Source organism: Arachis stenosperma, chromosome 1 (assembly GCF_014773155.1).
Source record: "Arachis stenosperma cultivar V10309 chromosome 1, arast.V10309.gnm1.PFL2, whole genome shotgun sequence".
NCBI lineage: Eukaryota > Viridiplantae > Streptophyta > Magnoliopsida > Fabales > Fabaceae > Arachis > Arachis stenosperma.
The window spans coordinates 60,880,361-60,901,344 of NC_080377.1; the positions used below are offsets into that span (position 1 = coordinate 60,880,361).

At 38.2% G+C, this 20,984-nt stretch overlaps 1 non-coding gene and 1 pseudogene across 1 annotated transcript; both read left to right on the forward strand.

Moving 5' to 3' along the window:
- Nucleotides 1-1,816: 1,816 nt before the first annotated feature.
- Nucleotides 1,817-20,984, forward strand: part of LOC130980240 (ATP synthase subunit b', chloroplastic-like) — a 38,650-nt pseudogene continuing 19,482 nt past the window's right edge.
- On the forward strand, nt 11,797-11,904 carry LOC130949759 (small nucleolar RNA R71). The gene has a single exon (XR_009073455.1). It is a non-coding gene; the product is annotated as a small nucleolar RNA R71 (small nucleolar RNA).

Here is a 20,984-nt window from a genome sequence, read left to right on the forward strand (position 1 = left end):
GAAATTTTTGCATCCACGCGTACGCGTACAGTGCACGTGCGCATGGATGGTCGAAAATGCTGGGTTGCGCGTACGCGCCAGGTGCGCGTGCGCGTGGATGGTGCTCTGTTTTTCAAAATTTTTCCAAGTTCTTGCACCAAACCAACCCTTCCAAACCTCCAAACAGCTACCAAAACACCCTAAAACCTTATTTAACATACTATACTACTAAATATACTCAACAAACTAACCAAAAACATGAATTTAAACTAATTACCAATATGTACAAAAGGGAAAATGAAAAGGGGTTACCATGCTGGGGTGTCTTCCACCTAGCACTTTTGTTTATTGTCCTTAAGTTGGACTTATGGGGTGCTCCTCTCAAGGTGGCTTGTGCTTAAATTCATCTTGGAACTCCCACCAATGCTTGGTTCTCCATTGTGCCCCAAGATTTCTCATTTGTTGCACCAAGTGTGGATGGAGTTCTTCACAAGCTTGGGGCTCCCAAAGTTGATCCCCATTGTGCGATCCAGGATCCCACACTTTATTTTCACACCCGTCTTGAAGTTGATCATCATTATTAGTCCATCCGGGTGGTAGGCATGATGAATTCTCAATATAGTGGCCAACAATCCTCCTAGACCCATCTAGTTGAGCATTACTCCAACCTTTCTATCTCATGTTTAAAGCATCAACCATAATGAGCCTGAATTTGCAACGCCAACCACAAAATATTTTTCTTTTACGCTTCATCCCACAAAGCTCCCTAAGTTGACCATCCGTTTCAAGCAAGCCATACTCAAGTGGGACAATAAAGCTAATAGAAATGAGTTTTACCCACTCAAGTGAAGGAGTAGATGGCAACCTAGGCAAAGATGATTCCAAGGTCCTTGACAAAGCGTATTCCACTCCCATCCTTCTATTTCTAAGAACTTCCATCTCCTCACAAGATCCCTTAATCTCAATCCTTTGTTCAACAATTTTATCTAAGCCTTTTCCCTTATTCAATTCATAAATGGGAGGGTGAGAGAAATTTACCTCAACATTACTTTCCATCTCATCGGGAGAAGGTTCTTCAAGTTCAAAGGATCTACCACCACTAGAATTTGATGCTTGCTCTTCATTGCCATAGGAACTCAATTCTTGTTCTATCACATCTAAGTCTTCATATGGAATATGCCTTGGAGGTTGTGCACATCCCTCCTCAACATCAATTTCAATCTTCTTGGAGGGGTCTTCTTCAACTCTAGGTTCCCATGGAGGTTTCGCATCTCTTAAGTCTTCAACCATTTCTTTCTTTTCTTTGATAGTCCTAGCTTCCTCCAATTGTTTCAACACAAAGCAGTTTCCCTCATTTTCCACCGGAGTTTCCGATCTCTCCTTCATGCTATGTTCTTCATTCGACTCTCCACATGTAGCCATGGGAGTTCCTTGAGTGTTCAAGCATTAGGAGGCTAATTGATTATTACCGCATCCAAGGCGGCCATGAAATTTTGCACATCCCTTTTTATCTCTTCTTGCCCTTGAACAAGAATACCAAGGGTTTCATCCATTAGAGATTGGGGTGGGTGGAAGGGTTCATCATTTTGGGAGAAGGGTTCATAATAGGAAGGTGGTTCATCATAGTAATGACGTGGTGGTTCTATGTACTCCATTTGTTCCATTTGTTGCTCAACACACTCCAATCTATTGTTCTCAAGTTGAGATTCTACAATCCCCTTCATGCTTCCCTCTTTGGTTGCTCCTCCACAATCATCCTTGGACATATAGTATGAGTCCCATGCATCTAACTTTTCATGGACGGTTGCTTGAAGTCGATCCATTGCTTCCTTGAAAGATGGGCATGGATATTCTTCCATGGAGGGTTGTGGTAGAAGGTAGAATTCATCTTGTGGTTGAAAGTTTTCACAAATTGGAGGTGGTTCATCTTGGTCATAATATGGAGAAGGTGTCTCTTGGAAGTATTAAGGTTGGAATGGTGGTGGTTCAATGTGGCTCACATGGCTCAAAAGGTGGTTGGTATGGTGGATATGGATTAGGGTCATATGAAGGTGATTGGTAAGAAGGGGCTTGTGAGTATGGTTGAGGGTTATGTTGAGGATATGGCTCATAGGCATATGGTGGTGGTTCTTGAAAGTCACAAGTGGATTCACCATACCCATTGGATGGACATGCATCAAAGAATGGCTCTTCTTCATAGTGCATTGGTGGAGGTTGTTGCCATGAAGATTGATCATATGCATATGGCTCCTCCCACCTTTGGTTATCCCATCCTTGATACACATCCTCATTGAAGCTCTCCTTTCCTACAACATAGTTAGAACCAAACTCATAGCCAAAGTGAGAATTCATAGTGAAAAGAGAAAATAAGAAATAAAAGCTAATAAGAAATAATGAAACAAAATCCTAAAGCTAGCAAAAACTAACAAACAATCTAAAAATTAAGCTATTCACAATATTCACATATATACAATAACCAATAACACAACACCATTGTAATTCCCCAGCAACGGCACCATTTTGATGAACAAATCTTTGACGGTCTAAAATTTCACAAATGAATTCTCGTTGCAAATATAGTTTCTAAACCAATCAATAATCTTTTCGTACAAAAAGTTGTTTGTCACTAGTACAAACCCCTAGAATTTATAAATCGAAGTATTGAACCTCGGGTCTTTCTCCCTAGGAATTGCAATAAAGTGCCTTGCTATTGGTTATGAGGTATGTTTGGGGTTTTTAAGATATTAGACAAAGAATGTAAATTGCAAGGAAAATAAACTAACAACTAACAAAGCTCTTGGCAAGATATGAGAACTAGAAATCCTATCCTAGTTATCCTCCTCAATTATGACCACAAATTGTTCATTGCTCCCACTTAGTTAACTTCTAACCATGGAGGAAAGTCAAGTGGATGAATCAATTTGATTCCTCAAGTCCTAATCAACTCCTAAAGGAGAGACTAGCGTTAGAGGCATTCAAATCAATTAGCAAATTCTAATTATCAATCAACAAAGGAATTAGATAACTCAAGAGTCGCTAGTTACTCAACCAAAGGCAAGAGGAACAAAATCTATACTAAAATCCAACCAAGCATTTCATCAAACACTTGGAAGGTACAAAAGAAAAGCAAAGCAAATTGACAACAAGAATAGAATCTAACAACAATTATTGCAAGGAATTAACAACAACAATAAAAAGAAACACAATTATTATGAATTACCTCAAATTGAATTGAAAGAAAAGAGAAGGAACAAGAGTAGATCTACAACAAAGTATAAAAACAAAGTAGGAAGGATTACTGATAAACCCCATTTTGAGGGTTTATCTTGTATCGATTTCAGGGGTTTTATCAATGATTCCACACGCTTTTTATATGAAAATACGAGACTTTGTGTTCCTTTCCTAATCTTTGCCTCATGGATGAAAACATGCTTATTTTGCACTAAATTAGATACATTTCTAATCTTCTCTTGGTGCCATTCGATGCCGTGACCTGTGTGCTAAGTGGTTTCAGAATATAGGGCAGGGATGAACCGGAAGAGAGAAGGAGAACGGGCGCAAAGGAAGGGAGCATGAGAAATTGAGCTTTGGAAACTTCAGCAAGGGCGCGTGCGCGCACTTGGCGCGCCCGCGTGGATTGAGCAGTTAGAAGTCAAAGCCAAGAGCCAAGCCACGAGCCGGCTTGTGTAGCGGCTAGGCCATGATCTCCATGGGTGCGTACGCGTACATTACGCCTCCGCGCACATTACAAGATGCCCCAGTGACGCGCACGCGTGCACGCCGATGTTCGAATATGATTTTTTTTAAAGAGTCACGTGACCTGGGCATGGAGACAGTTGGGGATCTCATCTTGGGGAAGTGCCTTGGCGGGAAGAGCTTAAGAAGACCAAAGATTGAAGGGTTAAGGGACTTTAGCTCATTTTAGATTGTTCTAGATATTTTTGGCTATGGTTAGTTACACTCTTGGAGATGGAGAGAGAGATTGCAAGCTCTCATTAGGGTTCATCTTCATCCATTTTCTGAATTTTCAATCACTCTTTGGTGAGATCCATTGCAATTCTCAATTTACTTTGTTCATGTCATAGATCTTCTTCTCCAATCTCAATTAGTGTTTGTAATTGCTCAATTTTCATAGATCCTAGATTCAACTTTGTAGTTTTGAATTTTATCAAGCTCTTGAGAATTTCATTTCCATTGTTGTTCTTTGTTAATTATTGTTAATTTCTTGTGTTGAAGCACTTTTAATTCTACTTTCTTCTCATTCTTACTATGTCTTTCATTCTTGCTCATCAATTGTTTGATAAAATTCCAACACTAGTTATGGAGTAAAAGTTTCTTACTTGGCATAGGATTTGGGCCATTAGAAGGAGTTGAATAGTTTATGTCTATTGTTGATTTGGAATTAGAAATTGCTAGTTGACTTGGAGTGCACTAAAGCTAGATTTTCCTAAGGTAAAACTAGAACTTGTGACTCAAGTTAGTTACTCTCATTTGACTTTCCCCTATACCTAGGGGTTAACTAAATGAAGCAAGGCCTAATTGTTGTCATCATTGAAGGAACTATAAGGATAGAATTTCTAATGCCAACCCTAGGCCAAGTCTTTTAAAGATTGATTGTTTGTCATCTATTTTGCTAAACCTTCAAAGAATCATAACAAGGCTTTCTAATCAATAAGATGCATGCTCTAGCAATTCCAAGGGAGGACGACTCGGGAGACTAGTACTCTCGGTTATAGATTGTAGGATTGTTTGATGCGAAGTTTGAATGTCAACTAGACTATACTCACGATTATATCCATTATTGAATTCTATATCGGCATGACAAATTTCGTTTATCAATTACAACAAAAGAATAGAAGAATGATAATTGCAACAACAAGGAATTGAAGAGTAAAAGTAGATGGAAGCAAAGATTAAAATCTAGATCTATGAAATTCTAACCTAATCCTAATCTTAATTCTAGAGAGAAAAGAGAGCTTCTCTCTCTAGAAACTAACTCTAACTACTTCTAAAACTAAACTATGACAAATGATCAAAAGTATCATGATTCCCCTTCAATCCTTGGCTTAAGTAGCATCAGAAATGAGTTGGATTGGGCCCACAAGGCTTCTAAAATCTCTGGCCATGAGTTGCATTAAGTGGATCATGTGCCACCATCGGCGCCTCCGCGCACCGTGCGCGTACGCGCCCCTATACGTGATGAAACTATGGTTTGAGTGCGAAGTGGTCGGCTTGACAGCTTTTGCGATTTCATCATTTCTTCATGTGTTCTCCATTTCTACATGCTTTTTCTTCATTCCCTTGGTCCAATCCTTGCCTCCTAAATCTGAAATCACTTAGCAAACATATCAAGGCATCTAATAGAATCAAGGAGAATTAGATTTAGCTATTTTAAATCCCAAAAAGCATGTTTTCACTCTTAAGCGCAATTAAAGGAGAATTTACAAAACCATGCTATTTCATTGGATACTTGGGAGAAAAGTTGACAAAACCCTCTAAATTCAACACAAGATAAACCTTAAAAACGGGGTTTATCAGTGGTTGGCGTTGAACGTCAGTTTTGGACCTTTATTTTCAAAGCAAAGTATAAACTATTATATATTTCTGGAAAGCCTTAGATGTTAGCTTTGCATAGCCATTGAGAGTGCTCCATTTAGACTTCTGTAGCTCTAGAAATGCTCCTTCGAATGCAAGGAGGTCAGATCCTGACAGCATCTGCAGTCCTTTCTCTGTCTCTGAATCAGACTTTTGCTCAAGCTCCTCAATTTTAGCCAGAAAATACCTGAAATCATCATAAAATACAAAACTCAAAGTAGAATCCAAAAATATGAATTTTGCACTAAATCCTATGAAAATATAATAAAACTTACATACTAAAAACTATATGAAAATGATGCCAAAAAGCATATAAAATATTCGCTCATCAATGATGCTCTCTGAGCATACCAGACTGCATTTAAGACCCTGATTCTTTTGCGTTTGTCATCACGCCCAACAATCGCGAGTTTGAAGCTCGTCACAGTCATTCAATCCCGGAATCCTACTCGGAATACCACAGACAAGGTTAGACTTTCCGGATTCCCATGAATGCCGCCATCAATTCTAGCTTATACCACGAAGATTCTGATCAAGGAATCCAAGAGATATGCGCCCAGTCTAAGGTAGAACGGAAGTGGTTGTCAGTCACGCGTTCATAGGTGAGAATAATGATAAGTGTCACGGATCATCACCTTTATCATGTTGAAGTGCAACGAATATCTTAGAATAAGAACAAGCGGAATTGAATAGAAAATAGTAGTAATTGCATTGAAACTCGAGGTACAGCAGAGCTCCACACCCTTAATCTATGGTGTGTAGAAACTCCACCATTGACAATACATAAGTGATGAGGGTCCAGGCATGGCCAAATGGCCAGCTCCCAGACGTGATCAAAAGATCAAAAAAATACAATCAAAGACTAGACTATCAAAGACGTGTAAAAAGTTCTATTTATACTAAACTAGCTACTAGGGTTTACAGAAGTAAGTAATTGATGCATAAATCCACTTCCGGGGCCCACTTGGTGTATGTTTGGGCTGAGCTTGATCTTTACACGAGCTGAGGCTTATCTTGGAGTTGAACGCCAAGTTGTAACGTGTTTTTGGCGTTCAACTCTGGTTCGTGACGTGTTTCTGGCGTTTGACTCCAGAATGTAGCATGGAACTGGCGTTGAGCGCCAGTTTACGTCATCTAATCACGAATAAATTATGGACTATTATATATTTCTAAAAAGCTCTGGATGTCTAATTTCCAACGCCATTGAGAGCGTGCCATTCAGAGTTCTGTAGCTCCAGAAAATCTATTTCGAGTGCAGGGAGGTCAGAATCCAACAACATCAGCAGTCCTTTGTCAGCCTTTTATCAGAGTTTTGCTCAGGTCCCTTAATTTCAGCTAGAAATTACCTGAAATCACAGAAAAACACAAAAACTCATAGTAAAGTCCAAAAATATGAATTTAGCATAAAAACTAATGAAAACATCCCTAAAAGTAACTAGATCCTACTAAAAACTACCTAAAAACAATGCCAAAAGGCGTATAAATTATTCGCTCATCACAACACCAAACTTAAATTGTTGCTTGTCCCCAAGCAACTGAAAATAAATTAGGATAAAAAGAAGAGAATATACTATAAATCCCAAAATATCAATGAATATTAATTCTAATTAGATGAGCGGGACTTGTAGCTTTTTGCCTCTGAACAGTTTTGGCATCTCACTTTTTCCTTTGAAGTTTAGAATGATTGGCATCTATAGGAACTTAGAATTTCAGATAGTGTTATTGATTCTCCTAGTTAAGTTTGTTGATTCTTGAACATAGCTACTTTTATGAGTCTTGGCCGTGGCCCTAAGCATTTTGTTTTCCAGTATTACCACCGGATACATAAATGCCACAGACACATGACTGGGTGAACCTTTTCAGATTATGACTCAGCTTTGCTAAAGTCCTCAATTAGAGGTGTCCAGAGCTCTTAAGCACACTCTTTTTGCTTTGGATCACGACTTTAACCACTCAGTCTCAAGCTTTTCACTTGGACCTACATGCCACAAGTACATGGTTAGGGACAGCTTAATTTAGCCGCTTAGGCCTAGATTTTATTTCCTTGGGCCCTCCTATCCATTGATGATCAAAGCCTTGGATCCTATTTACCCTTGCCTTTTGGTTTTAAGGGCTATTGGCTTTTTCTGCTTGCTTTTTCTTTTTCTTTCTAATTTTTTTCGCCCCCTTTTTTTCTTTTTTTTTTCACAAGCTTTAGCTTTTTCACTACTTTTTCTTACTTCAAGAATCAATTTTCATGATTTTTCAGATTGTCAATAACATTCTCTTTGTTCATCATTCTTTCAAGAGCCAACAATTTTAACATTCATAAACAACAAGATCAAAATTATGCACTGTTCAAGCATTCATTCAGAAAACAAAAAGTATTGTCACCACATCAATAATTAAACTAAATTCAAGGATAATTTCAAAATTCATGTATTTCTTGTTCTTTTGAATTAGGAACATTTTTCATTTAAGAGAGGTGAAGGATTCATGGAATTATTTATAGCCTTAAGACATAGTTACTAAAACTAATGATCATGTAACAGAGACACAAATATAGATGACATAATAAGCATAAAAACCAAAAAACAGAAAAATAAGAACAAGGAATGAATCCACCTTAGTGATGGTGGCACTTTCTTTTTGAAGAACCAATGATGTCCTTGAGTTCTTCTATGTCTCTTCCTTGCCTTTGTTGCTCCTCCGTCATTGCTCTTTGATCTTCTCTAATTTCACGGAGAATGATGGAGTGCTCTTGATGTTCCACCCTTAATTGATCCATATTGTAACTCAAATCTTCAAGAGAAGTGTTGAGTTGTTCCCAATAGTTGTTGGGAGGAAAGTGCATCCCTTGAGGCATCTCCGGGATTTCTTGGTGATGAGCTTCCTCATGCGTCTCTTGGGTTCCATGAGTGGGCTCTCTTGTTTGCTCCATCCTTTTCTTAGTGATGGGCTTGTCCTCCTTAATGGGAATGTCTCCTTCTATGATGACTCCAGCTGAGTAACATAGATAGCAAATAAGATGAGGAAAAGCTAGCCTTGCCAAAGTAGAGGGCTTATCGGCTATTTTGTAGAATTCAAGGGAGATAACTTCATGAATTTCTACTTTCTCTCCAATCATGATGCTATGGATCATGATGGCCCGATCCACAGTAACTTCAGATCGGTTGCTAGTGGGGATGATGGAGCGTTGGATGAACTCCAACCATCCTCTAGCCACAGGCTTGAGGTCCAGTCTTCTTAATTGAACTGGCTTGCCTTTGGAGTCTCTTTTCTATTGAGCTCCTTCAACACATATGTCCCTAAGGACTTGGTCCAACCATTGATCAAAGTTGACCCTTCTTGTGTAGGGGTGTGCATCTCCTTGCATCATGGGCAAGTTGAATGCCAACCTCACATTTTTCGGACTAAAATCTAAGTATTTCCCCCGAACCATTGTAAGATAGTTCTTTGGATTCGGGTTCATACTTTGATCATGGTTCCTAGTGATCCTGCATTGGCATAGAACTCTTGAACCATCAAGATTCTGACTTGTTGAATGGGGTTGGTTAGAACTTCCCAACCTCTTCTTTGAATCTCATGTCGGGTCTCCGGAAACTCATTTTTCTTGAGCTTGAAAGGGACCTCAAGGATCACCTTCTTCTTAGCCACAACATCATAGAAGTGGTCTTGATGGGCTTTGGAGATGAATCTCTCCATCTACCATGACTCGGAGGTGGAAGCTTCTGTCTTCCCTTTCCCTTTTCTAGAGGTTTCTCCGGCCTTAGGTGCCATCAATGGTAATGGAAAAACAAAAAGCTTATGCTTTTACCACACCAAACTTAAAATATTGCTCGCCCTCGAGCAAGAGAAGAAAGAAAAGAAGAAGAAGAAGAGAAAATATGGAGGAGAGGGTTTTGGGTGGGAAAGAAATTTGAATTTTAAAGGTAGGTGGGGTTTATGGGGAAGAGTGTTTATTGGAAAGAGAGGATGAATGTTGAGAAGAGGGGAGAATATGGTAATGGGGATCCTGTGGGGTCCACAGATCCTGAGGTGTCAAAGATTGACATCCCTGCACCAATTAAGCATGTACAATGCCTTTGCATGCAATTCTGGCACTTAAACGCCGAAGTGATGCATGTTCTGGGCGTTTAACCCCCATGTGTAGTATGTTTCTGGCGTTGAACGCCAGTTCCATGCTTGTTTCTGGCGTTCAGCGCCAGCTCTCCTCAGGGTGCATTTCTGGCATTTGAACGCCAGGGTGTTGCTTGTTTCTGGCGTTCAACGCCAAATTCATGCTCTGTTCTGGCGTTGAACGCCAGATAGATGCTTCTTACTGGCGTTTAAACGCCAGTAAGTTCTTCCTCCAGGGTGTGATTTTTCTTCTGCTATTTTTGATTTTGTTTTTAATTTTAATATTTTTTTCGTGACTCCACATGATCATGTACCTAATAAAACATAAAAGAACAAAAAAATAAAAATAAAATTAGATAAATAAAAATTGGGTTGCCTCCCAATAAGCGTTTCTTTAATGCCAATAGCTTGACAGTGGGCTCTCATGGAGCCTCACAGGTGATCAGGTCAATGTTGTATAGTCCCAACACCAAACTTAGAGTTTGGTTGTGGGGATTCAACACCAAACTTAGAGTTTGGTTGTGGCCTCCCAACACCAAACTTAGAGTTTAACTGTGGGGGCTCTGTTTGACTCTGTACTGAGAGAAGCTCTGCATGCTTACTCTCCCTTGTTACAGAAGGATAGCCGTGTGCCTTAAACACAAGGTAGTCCCCATTCAATTTAAGGACTAATTCTCCTCTGTTAACATCTATCACAGCTTCTGCTGTGGCTAGGAAATGTCTTCCAAGGATGATGCATTCATCCTCCTTCTTCCTAGTGTCTAAGATTATGAAATCAGCAGGAATGTAAAGGCCTTTAACCTTTACTAACACGTCCTCTACTAATCCATAAGCTTGTCTTACTGACTTGTCTGCCAATTGTAATGAGAATAAGGCAGGTTGTACCTCAATGATCCCCAATTTCTCCATTACAGAGAGTGGCATAAGATTTATGCCTGACTCTAGGTCACACAGAGCTTTCTCAAAGGTCATGGTGCCTATGGTACAAGGTATTACGAATTTGCCAGGATCTTGTCTCTTTTGAGGTAAAGTTTGCTGAACCCATGTATCAAGTTCACTAATGAGCAAGGGAGGTTCACCTTCCCAAGTTTCTTTACCAAATAACTTGGCATTCAGCTTCATGATGGCTCCTAGATATTGAGCAACTTGCTCTCCAGTTACATCTTCATCCTCTTCAGAGGAAGAATAATCTTTAGAGCTCATGAATGGCAGAAGAAGATTTAATGGAATCTCTATGGTCTCTATATGAGACTCAGATTCCTTTGGATCCTCAATAGAGAACTCCTTCCTGCTTGAGAGATGTCCCATGAGATCTTCCTCATTGGGATTCGCGTCCTCTCCCTCCTTCTTGCATTTGGCCATGTTGAGTATATCAATGGCCTTGCACTCTCTCTTTGGATTCTCTTCTGTATTACTTGGGAGAGTACTAGGAGGGGTTTCAATAACTTTCTTACTCAGCTGGCCCACTTGTGCCTCCAAATTTCTAATGGAGGATCTTGTTTCACTCATGAAACTTAAAGTGGCCTTAGACAGATCAGATACTAGATTAGCTAAATTAGAAGTATTTTTCTCAGGATTCTCTGTCTGTTGCTGAGAAGATGATGGAAAAGGCTTGCTATTGCTGAGCCTAGTTCGTCCACCATTATTAAAGCCTTGTTGAGGCTTTTGTTGATCCTTCCATGAGAAATTTGGATGATTTCTCCATGATGAATTGTAGGTGTTTCCATAAGGTTCACCTAAGTAATTTACCTCTGCTATTGCAGGGTTCTCAGGATCATAAGCTTCTTCTTCAGAAGATGCCTCTTTAGTACTGTTGGATGCATGTTGCCATCCATTCAGACTTTGAGAAATCATGTTGACTTGCTGAGTCAACATTTTGTTCTGAGCCAATATGGCATTCAAAGCATCAATCTCAAGAATTCCCTTCCTCTGAGGCGTCCCATTATTCACAAAATTCCTCTCAGAAGTGTACATAAACTGGTTATTTGCAACCATGTCAATAAGTTCTTGAGCTTCTGCAGGCGTTTTCTTTAGGTGAATGGATCCACCAGCAAAATGGTCCAATGACAACTTAGAGAACTCAGACAGACCATAATAGAATATATTAAGAATCGTCCATTCTGAAAGCATGTCAGAAGGACACCTTTTGGTCATCTGCTTGTATCTTTCCCAAGCTTCATAGAGGGATTCACCATCTTTTTGTTTGAATGTCTGAACATCCAATCTAAGCTTGCTCAGCTTTTGAGGAGGAAAGAATTTAGCCAAGAAGGCCGTGACCAGCTTATCCCAGGAGTCCAGGCTATCCTTAGGTTGTGAATTTAACCATGTTCTAGCTCTGTCTCTTACAGCAAAAGGGAAAAGCATGAGCCTGTAGACTTCAGGATCTACTCCATTCGTCTTTACAGTCTCACAGATCTGCAAGAACTCAGTTAAAAACTGATAGGGATCTTCTGATGGAAGTCCATGAAACTTGCAGTTTTGTTGCATTAGAGCAACTAATTGATGTTTCAGCTCAAAATTGTTTGCTCCAATGGCAGGAATTGAGATGCTTCTTCTATCAAACTTGGAAGTAGGTGTAGTATAATCACCAAGCATCCCACTTGCATTATTGTTGTTGGGTTCGGCTGCCATCTCCTTTTGTTGTTCGAAAATTTCAGCAAGGTTGTCTCTGGATTGTTGTAATTTAGCTTCTCTTAGTTTCCTCTTTAGAGTCCTTTCAGGTTCTGGATCAGCTTCAACAAGAATGCCTTTTTCCTTGTTCCTGCTCATATGAAAGAGAAGAGAACAGAAAAAGAAGAGGAATCCTCTATGTCACAGTAAAGAGGTTCCTTATTATTAGTAGAAGAAGAAAGGGAATAAGAAGAATGGAGAATCCAAACACAAGGGTAAGGATAGAGGTAGTGATTTGAGATGAAGAGAAGTGTTAGTGAATAAATAAATAAATAGAGGAAGATGAGAGAGGGATAATTCGAAAATTAATTTTGAAAAGCAGTTAATGATTTTCGAAAATTAAAGGTGAGATAGAATTAAAATTTAAAACAATTAGTTAATTTAAAAAGAATTTTGAAAAAGGGATGAGATATTTTCAAAAATTAGAGAGGGAGAAGTAGTTAGGTGGTTTTGAAAAAGATAAGAAACAAACAAAAAGTCAGTTAGTTAGTTGAAAAAGATATTAAAATCAAATTTGAAAAGATAAGAAGATAAGAAGTTAAGAAGTTAGAAAAGATATTTTAAAATCAAATTTTTGAAAAAGATAAAATTTTGAAAAAGATATGATATAAAAGATATGATTAAAAAGATATGGTTGGAAAAGATTTAATTTTTAAAATTAAAATTAATTACTTAACTAACAAGAAACTAAAAGATAGGATTCTAGAATTTAAAGATTTGAACCTTTCTTAACAAGAAAGTAACAAACTTCAAATTTTTGAATCAATCATATTAATTGTTAGCATAATTTTCGAAAATAAAGATAAAATTAAGAAAAAGATTTTTGAAAAATAGTCTAAAACATTAAATTTTCGAAAATTAAATAAAAAATGAAAAAGATTTGATTTTTGAAAAAGTTTTGAAAAGATAAGATTTTTAAAATTTGAAAATTTGACTTGACATACAAGAAACAACTAATTTTAAAATTTTTTAACTAAGTCAACCCAAATTTTCAAAATTTTGAGAGAAAAAAGGAAAAGATATTTTTTTATTTTTGAATTTTTAATGATGAGAGAGAAAAACACAAATATGACCCAAAACATGAAAATTTTGGATCAAAGCCAATGATGCATGCAAAAACACTATGAATGTAAAGATGAACACCAAGAACACTTTGAAGATCATGATGAACATCAAGAACATATTCTTGAAAAGTTTTTGATGCAAAGAAAACATGCAAGACACCAAACTTAGAAATCTTTAATGCATGGACACTATGAATGTAAAAATGCATATGAAAAACAATAAAAGACACAAAACAAGAAAACATCAAGATCAAACAAGAAGACTTACCAAGAACAACTTGAAGATCATGAAGAACACCATGAATGCATGAATTTTCGAAAAATAATGCATAATTTTTTAAAAACATACAATTGACACCAAACTTAAAAATTGACTCAAGACTCAAACTAGAAACACAAAATATTTTTGGTTTTTTTATGATTTTATGATTTTTTTGGATTTTCTTTTAATTTTTTTTCGAAAAACATATAGAAAAAAAAGAATATATAAATCGGTTGGGTATGGCTTAATAGCCAGCCAGCTTTAGAAGATATAAATCAGGCATGTAATAATTGATATTCCAATTAACTTGTGATGAGCGGATATTTTATACGCTTTTTTGGGGTAATTTCATGTAGATTTTAGCATGTTTTAATTAGTTTTTAGTAGAATATTATTAGTTTTAGGCAAAAATAATATTTCTGGACTTTATTATGAGTTTGTGTGCTTTTCTGTGATTTCAGGTATTTTCTGGCTAAAATTGAGGGAGCTAAGCAAAAATCTGAGTTAGGATGAAAAGGACTGCTGATGCTGTTGGATCCTGACCTCCTTGCACTCGGAATGGATTTTGTGGAGTTAAAGGAGTCAAATTGACACGCTCTCAATTGGGTTGGAAAGTAGACATCCAGGGCTTTCCAGCAATATATAATAGTCCATACTTTGCGCAAAGATAGACGACGTAAACTGGCGTTCAACGCCAGTTCCATGCTGCAGTCTGGCGTCCAGCGCCAGAAACAGGTTACAAGTTGGAGTTCAACGTCCAAAACACGTTACAACCTGGTGTTCAACTCCAGAAACAGCCCAAGCACGTGAGAGGCTTAAGTCTCAGCCCCAGCACACACCAAGTGGGCCCTAAAAGTGGATTTCTGCACTAATTATCTTAGTTTACTCATTTTCTGTAAACCTAGGTTACTAGTTTACTATTTAAACAACTTTTAGAGATTTATTTTGTACCTCATGACATTTTCAGATCTGAATTTTATACACTTTGACGGCATGAGTCTCTAAACTCCATTGTTGGGGGTGAGGAGCTCTGCAGCATCTCGATGAAGTAATGCAATTGTTTCTGTTTCTCCTTTCAAACATGCGTGTTCCTATCTAAGATATTCATTTGCACTTAATTATGGAGAAGGTGATGATCCGTGACACTCATCACCTTCCTCAATCCATGAACGTGTGCTTGACAAACACCTCCATTCTACATCAGATTGAATGAGTATCTCTTAGCTTCCTTAATCAGAATCTTCGTGGTATAAGCTAGAACTGATGGCGGCCACTCTTGAAAGTCTAAACCTTGTCTGTGGTATTCCGAGTAGGATTCAAGGATTGAATGGCTGTGACGAGCTTCAAACTTGAGATTGCTGGGCGTGATGACAAACGCAAAAGGATCAACGGATCCTATTCCAACATGATTGAGAACCAACAGCTGATTAGCCGTGCTGTGACAGAGCATCTGGACCATTTTCACTGAGAGGATGGGAGGTAGCCACTGACAATGGTGATTCCCTACATACAGCTTGCCATGGAAGGAGCCTTGCATTTATGAAAGTGAGTAAGCATTATGTTGCAGGGATTCAGAGGACAAAGCATCTCCAAAAACCCCAACATATTCTCCATTACTGCACAACAAGTAACTATTTCACACTCTTTTATTTTTCTAATAATTCCAACTGATAATTTTAATTAATATCCTGACTAAGAATAATAAAATAAACATAGCTTGCTTCAAACCAATAATCTCCGTGGGATCGACCCTTACTCACGTAAGGTATTACTTGGACGACCCAGTGTACTTGCTGGTTAGTGGTACGAAGCTGTGTTAAATAGTCCATTAATATTGGCATACACAATTTCGTGCACCAAGTTTTTGGCGCCGTTGCCGGGGATTGTTCGAGTTTGAACAACTAAAGATTTATTTTATTTCTTAGATTAGGAAGATTTTGGCAATTGGGTCAGAGTCTTTTATTTTCTTTTCAAAAATATTATTTTTCTTTATTAATTTTTAATTTTTTGTGAGTCTAGTGTTTTGTTTTAAGTTTGGTGTCAATTGCATATCTTGTATTTTCCTTTAAATTTTCGAATTAGTGTTCTTTGTTTTTCCTTGATCTTCAAATTGTTCTTGTCAATTTTCTTGTTTGATCTTTGGTTTGTCTTGTTCTGTGTCTTTTCTTGTTTTTCTTGTGCTTTTTCAAAACATTAGTTTTCAAAAAAAATTTTATTCTTATCTATAAAGATAATACATCTTTAAAACACGTTACATTTTTAGCTCAGTTGGTTAGAGCGTTGGCTTATGTTCTTGGCAATTGAGTATCTTCTTTTTAAAATCTTTTTTTTTTAAAAATAATTTTTCTTGATTTAATCTTGTGCCGAACTTTAAGTTTGGTGTTTTCTTGTTGATCTTTCTTTAATTTTCGAAAATTTATCTTGGTTTTCTAAAAATTTTAAGTTTGGTGTTCTTTCTTTTGTTCTTGGTGTTCTTGTGAATCTTCAAGGTGTTCTTGAGTCTTTCTTGTGTTTTGATCTTAAAATTTTTAAGTTTGGTGTTCCTTGGTGTTTTCCCTCCAAAATTTTCGAAAATAAGGGGCATTAGATCTAAAAATTTTAAGTCTTGTGTCTTTTGTGTGTTTTTCTCTTTCATCATAAAATTCAAAATTCAAAAAAAATATCTTTTCTAACTAATTTTAAACTACTTTTTCGAAATTTTTATATAAAAATTCAGATTTCAATTTCAAAATTTTTCAATTCTTATCTTTTTAAGTTTTTTTTTTAAAAAAGGGGTATTTTTAATATATATTTTATTATCTTTTTCAAAAATATCCTAACCACCTTCTCTTTTTCCTCAAATTTTTCGAAAATCTTCATAAACTTTTTCAAATTTTTATAAATTTTAATTTTTAATTTTCTTTCTTTATTTATTTTTGTTTCGGTTTTTGTTTTATTTTATTATTTCGAAAATTATTCTTATAATAAAATAGACAATATCAACATCCATACCATATCCCTTGCTCCATTATGGAACTAAGTGGAAATGAACAGTCCAAGAGGACTCTGGGGTCATATGCTAACCCCACTACTGCTTCATATGGGAGTAGTATTTGTATACCCTCCATTGGAGTTAGTAGCTTTGAGTTGAATCCTCAGCTCATTATCATGGTGCAGCAAAGCTGCCAGTATTCCGGTCTTCCACATGAAGAACCTACAGAGTTTCTGGCATAATTTTTACAAATTGCTAACACAGTACATGATAAAGAAGTAGATCAGGATGTCTACAAATTATTACTGTTTCCATTTGCTGTAAAAGATCAAGCTAAGAGGTGGTTAAATAACCAACCTAAGAACAACATAAGGACATGGAAACAGCTGTCAGAAAAATTCCTGACTCACTATTTTCCTCCAAAATGGATGACACAGCTAAGATTGAGCATCCAAGGCTTCAAACAAGGAGACAATGAATCTCTTTATGATGCTTGGGAGAGATATAGAGAGATGCTGAGAAAATGCTCCTCTGAAATGTTTTCAGAGTGGGTGCAATTAGACATCTTCTACTATGGGCTTACTGAAAAAGCTCAGATTTCTCTAGATCACTCGGCTGGTGGATCTATACATATGAGAAAAATAATTGAAGAAGCTCAAGAGCTCAGTGATACAGTTGCCAGAAATCAGCATCTGTACCTAAGCAGTGAATCTTCCATGAAAGAAGAAGCTAAAACAGTAACTGCTGAACTCAGTCCTGTAGATCAGGCTAATGAACTCAATCAGCAGCTGGATTTTCTAACTCAGCAGCTAGCCAAATTCAAGGAAATATTACAAGAAACAAGAATGGCTAATATGAATATGGAAGTACAGTTGAAGCAAATAGAAAAGCAACTGTCAAAACAAATAACAGAAGAATGCCAAGCAGTTCAATTAAGAAGTAGGAAAACATTAAATACCTCACTTCAAGGCAGCAAGAAGCCAAGAAATGAACAAATGGCTAACCAAAATCCCTCTGAGGAGAATCAGAGCCCAGAGAGGAATAATGCTGGCGCTGAACGCCCAAACCATGCTCATTCCTGGCGTTCAACGCCAGAAACAAGCAAGGACTTGGTGTTGAACGCCCAAAGGGAGCACAGTTCTGGCGTTCAGATGCCAGAAATAGGCAAGGAGCTGGCGTCTAACGCCACTCCAGCTTCCACCCCTGGCATTCAAATGCCAGTGGGGGATCAGACACATACAAGTGCTGATAACAACCCTTCTAAAAAGGCTTCCCAACTCACTTCTACAGGTAATAAACCTACAGCAACTAAGGTTGAGGAATACAAAGCCAAAATGCCTTATCCTCAAAAACTCCGCCAAGCGGAACAGGATAAGCAATTTGCCCGCTTTGCATACTATCTCAGGACTCTTGAAATAAAGATTCCGTTTGCAGAAGCACTTGGGCAAATACCCTATTATGCCAAGTTCATGAAAGAGATCTTAAGTCATAAGAAGGATTGGAGGGAAACTGAAAAAGTTTACCTCATTGAAGAATGCAGTGCAGTTATCCTGGAAAGCTTACTTGAGAAGCTTAAGGATCCCGAAAGCTTTATGATACCATGCACATTAGAGGGTACTTGTACCAAGCAGGCTCTATGTGATCTTGGGGTAAGTATCAACTTAATACCTGCATCTATTATCACAAAGCTTGGTTTGACTGAAGAAGTCAAACCAACCTGGATATGTCTTCAACTTGCTGAAGGCTCCATTAAATACCCATCAGGTGTGATTGAAGACATGATTGTCAAGGTTGGGCCATTTGCCTTTCCTACTGACTTTATGGTACTGGAAATGGAAGAGCACAAGAGTGCAACTCTCATTCTAGGAAGACCTTTCCTAGCAACTGGCCGAACTCTCATTGACGTCCAAAAAGGGGAAGTAACCCTGAGAGTCAATGAGGAGGAGTTCAAATTGAATGTTGCCAAAGCCATGCAACATCCAGACACCCCAGATGACTGCATGAGTGTTGATATCATTGACTCTCTGGTAAGAGAGGTCAATATGGCTGAGAGTCTCGAATCAGAGCTAGAGGACATCTTTAAAGATGTTCAGCCTGATTTGGAGGAATCAGAGAGAATAATAGAACCTCTGAAAATCCCTCAGGAAGAGGGGAAACCTCCCAAACCCGAGCTCAAACCATTACCACCATCCCTGAAATATGCATTTCTGGGAGAAGGTGATACCTTTCCTGTAATCATAAGCTCTACCTTAGAGCCACAGGAAGAGGAAGCACTAATTCAAGTGCTAAGGACACATAAGACAGCTCTTGGGTGGTCCATCAGTGATCTTAAGGGCATTAGCCCAGCCAGATGCATGCACAAGATCCTATTGGAGGGTGACGCCAAGCCAGTGGTCCAACCACAAAGGCGGCTGAATCCAGCCATGAAGAATGTGGTGCAGAAGGAGGTCACTAAATTACTAGAGGCTGGGATTATTTATCCTATTTCTGACAGCCCCTGGGTAAGCCCTGTCCAAGTCGTCCCTAAGAAGGGAGGCATGACAGTGGTTCATAATGAAAAAAATGAACTGGTTCCTACAAGAACAGTTACAGGGTGGCGTATGTGTATTGATTATAGAAGGCCCAATACAGCCACCAGAAAGGATCATTTTCCTTTACCATTCATAGACCAGATGCTAGAAAGACTAGCAGGTCATGAATACTACTGCTTCCTGGATGGATATTCTGGTTATAATCAAATTGTAGTAGATCTCCAGGATCAAGAGAAAACGGCATTCACATGCCCATCTGGAGTATTTGCATACAGAAGGATGCCATTTGGCTTGTGCAATGCACCTGCAACCTTTCAAAGGTGCATGCTCTCAATTTTCTCTGATATGGTGGAAAAATTTTTGGAAGTCTTCATGGATGACTTTTCAGTATTTGGAGACTCATTCAGCTCCTGTCTTGACCATCTAGCACTTGTTCTAAAGAGATGCCAAGAGACCAACCAAGTTTTAAACTGGGAGAAATGTCACTTTATGGTGACTGAAGGAATTGTCCTTGGGCACAAAATCTCGAATAGAGGAATAGAGGTGGATCAAGCTAAGGTAGAGGTAATTGAAAAATTACCACCACCAGCCAATGTTAAGGCAATCAGAAGCTTTCTGGGGCATGCAGGATTCTATAGGAGGTTTATAAAGGATTTTTCAAAAATCCCCAAACCTCTAAGTAATCTGCTAGCTGCTGACACGCCATTTATCTTTGATAAGGAGTGTCTGCGGGCGTTTGAGACTCTGAAAGCTAAGCTGGTCACAACACCAGTCATCTCTGCACCAGACTGGACATTACCATTTGAATTAATGTGTGATGCCAGTGACCATGCCATTGGTGCAGTGTTGGGACAGAGACATGACAAGCTTCTGCACGTCATTTACTATGCCAGTCGTGTTTTAAATGACGCACAGAAGAATTACACAACCACAGAAAAAGAGCTGCTTGCAGTGGTTTACGCTATTGACAAGTTTAGATCCTATTTAGTAGGATCAAAAGTGATTGTGTACACTGACCATGCTGCTCTTAAATATCTACTCACAAAGCAGGATTCAAAACCCAGACTCATAAGATGGGTGTTGCTTCTGCAAGAGTTTGATATAGAAATAAGAGACAGAAAAAGGGACAGAGAATCAGGTAGCAGATCACCTGTCCCGAATAGAACCAGTAGAAGGGGCGTCCCTCCCTCTTACTGAGATCTCTGAAACCTTTCCGGATGAGCAACTCTTTGCCATCCAGGAAGTGCCATGGTTTGCAGACATTGCAAACTACAAGGCAGTAAGGTTCATACCCAAAGAGTACAGTAGGCAGCAATCAAAGAAGTTGATCACGGATGCAAAGTACTATCTTTGGGATGAACCATATCTCTTCAACTTGATCACAAGCGTATCACCATATGGATACGTAGAGCTTCAGGATAATGATTCTAATAAAAAGTTCATTGTTAATGAACAGAGAGTCAAACATTATCTTGAAGGCAATTTTGAGCAAGAATGCTCAAAACTGAGGCTTGATTAAAGCTCAGTAATAGTCCGGCTAATGACAATAAAGAAGCGCTTGCTAGGAGGCAACCCAGCCATTCACAAAATTTAATTTTATTTGTTTTTGTTAATTAATTGATTTTTACAGGTATATGTCAAAGTATCTTCAAAAGGTAAAATAGCAATTGATTGAATTCACAGAGTTACAGGGGAATTTGGAAGCTCACTGGCATGAAAAAGCCAGTAAGAAACGTTTTGGGCGTTAAACGCCCAAAAGAAGCATCCACTGGGCATTCAACGCCAGTAAGGATAGCCATCTGGGCGTTGAACGC